This window comes from Carassius auratus, unplaced genomic scaffold (genome assembly GCF_003368295.1).
Source record: "Carassius auratus strain Wakin unplaced genomic scaffold, ASM336829v1 scaf_tig00034142, whole genome shotgun sequence".
Classification (NCBI taxonomy): domain Eukaryota; kingdom Metazoa; phylum Chordata; class Actinopteri; order Cypriniformes; family Cyprinidae; genus Carassius; species Carassius auratus.
In genome coordinates this window covers 8,288-10,720 of record NW_020526131.1, presented here as the reverse complement: position 1 = coordinate 10,720, position 2,433 = coordinate 8,288, and the positions used below count along the sequence as shown (strand labels likewise).

Genomic DNA, 2,433 nt, shown 5'->3' with positions numbered 1-2,433 from the left:
ATATCAGTCAAAATAAAACACTTGGAGTATATTTTATTGGTTTAACTGCATGTGACCATTAACTGTCATGAGAGAACCGTGAACATACAAATGTTTTGTTAAATTATTGAAATACAAACCTAAAACCGCAGGTGGATTTTCATCAGTTGGGTTCAGTTTACAAAATTTGAGAATCCTTGGTTTATGTGAATAAATAAATTGTCTCGTTTAGACTAATTCCATAGCTAGCATTTCATGTGCTTTAAATTTTAAATTGTTTGACTGGAAATGTGCGACAAAAATACTCTCACAATTTGCCATCATGCCTAATTTCATACCAAACGTATTTCTCCCTGCTGAGGGAGTACACTAACTTTTGATAAAACTTTATCAGGGCAAAGTTTTGTGGTGTGATATGACACCACAATTTTATCTTAAAAAATTCAACTTCACTGTAAAAAGTGCTACACCCACACAGTAGGTTTTATATATTTTAAATAGTTGTAATCTAGTTTATTTTATTTGTTTTATACTAAAAAGTATAAATATACTTCCTCTTTACTTAAAATATATCACTTTTTACATAACAATATATTTTAAGTAAAACAATAGCAATTTATTTGGGTAGCTTTTTGTATGAGTTTGTTGTGTACAAGAAATGTTATAAAAGTGAGTTGAAATGCACAATTTATTTGAGCAGCTGTCGATGTGGCATGTGTGTTCATCAAACTTAAATATTTGAAATAAAAAACACATAAAAATTAAGTTGGATTTATCCCTTCTTCACTGGCGGGGACTTTCCAAGGCAGATGCTTCCTCGGCACTTCAACTGTTTGAAAGCTGCAGCGGATCTAAATTTCACAGACTGATTAACACGGTAAGATGTGCAAGTTTTGGCAATTTATTTGTGATGTAAAGTCACGCAAAATCGTTCACTCAACTAGGAAGCTAAAGTAAGGTTTGCAAATTGTACTGTATAGCTAGCTATCCTGCACACATGGCAAGCTAAGTTGGCTACACAGTGCTAAGCAGTGAAGTCTTGTATGCAACGATCAGAAGACAACAGCAGTTAAGACCGTGTTGTTAGTTAGCGTTAACTTACCCTGTTAACTGCCATTCACATTTTTGAACATAGACTTGAAAGTGCATGATCCAAACCTATAATTCACGACTGAAAACATTTTGTAACATGATTTTGATGTACAATTTTCATGGTAGATGAATTTAAAATGGGTTTCAAAGGATGAATTTTGCGATTTTATGTTTTCAGGTCATATATAATGTTTTCCAAAGTGTGATGGAGAAAAAGGCAACAAAGAATACTTTATATATATATATATATATATATATATATATATATATATATATATATATATATATATATATATATATATATATATATATATATATATATATATATATATATATATATATATATCAAAGTGCTGTGTACTGTAAATAAAGGTGACTTGACTTATTTAATTTCATCTTAATAACACAGTCTCCGGTGGGGCATGCAGCTGTCGTGGGGTCCTCGTGTTATCAGCAGCAGAGTTGTAAGTGCATTTGATAGCACTGGCTCAAAACCATAAAACTATTTTTAACCTGTTACTTAAATATTTTACATTTACCACTGGTTTTTAAACTTATTCTAACATGCATATTTTTTCTGGTCTTTAGGTAACCAAGCGTTTTTGTTACCTGGGGTCTTCAGATACAGGTAAGAAAAACTTCAGAATAGATACAGTTAAAGCTATAATTATTCCCAGGTAAGTAAAACATAGGTAAAATTGCAAACAATAGTGTTGGCTCCATACAATTACATTTCTGAATTAGGTTTTATGTACCAACCACCAATAGAAGGCAGATATGATCACCTTTCTGCCTCCTTCTACTACTGCACTAATAGAAGCTTGATTCATACTGATAAATACAGCCTACATGGTCAGTTAAATCTCAATTTTGTGAGATGCTGGTGATAGTGTGAGATCTTGTACAGTACAGTGGTAGTGGTGTATGTATAGTACAACCTTTTACATCAATTGCATGGTTGAAATACAGAGGTTCTCTAATTTGTGATACTGTCATCAGGCAGTGAATTTTGATCAGATTTTACTTGTTGACAGGATCCATCTGGCTATGTGGAGAAAAGGAGAGAAGTGGTACTGAGATGCCTGATTGAGTACATATGGGAGGGAAAGGAAGACCTCATCAGTGTCCACCATGTATGTACTGGGCTTAAAGCTACTTATATAATTTCTGTCTTTATGTTATTACTATTGTGATGATATGGGGTAATTACTTTGTTCTTGAAATATATTTAATACAGTAATGTGATGACCAATAAGGTACAGGCAAGGAAAATTGCATTGTTTTATTGTAATGTATCCTTTGAACGAGAAAAGACAACACTCATGCTACAGTAGATCATGATAGTATAGTACCAACACTCTA

At 32.5% G+C, this 2,433-nt stretch overlaps 1 long non-coding RNA gene across 1 annotated transcript; it reads left to right on the top strand.

Annotated features, from left to right (window-relative positions):
* The first annotated feature begins 487 nt into the window (after positions 1–487).
* On the top strand, positions 488–2,219 carry LOC113081402 (uncharacterized). Its single transcript, XR_003282176.1, has 4 exons — positions 488–856; positions 1,481–1,535; positions 1,660–1,699; positions 2,106–2,219. It is a non-coding gene; the product is annotated as an uncharacterized LOC113081402 (long non-coding RNA).
* The last annotated feature ends 214 nt before the right edge of the window (positions 2,220–2,433 follow it).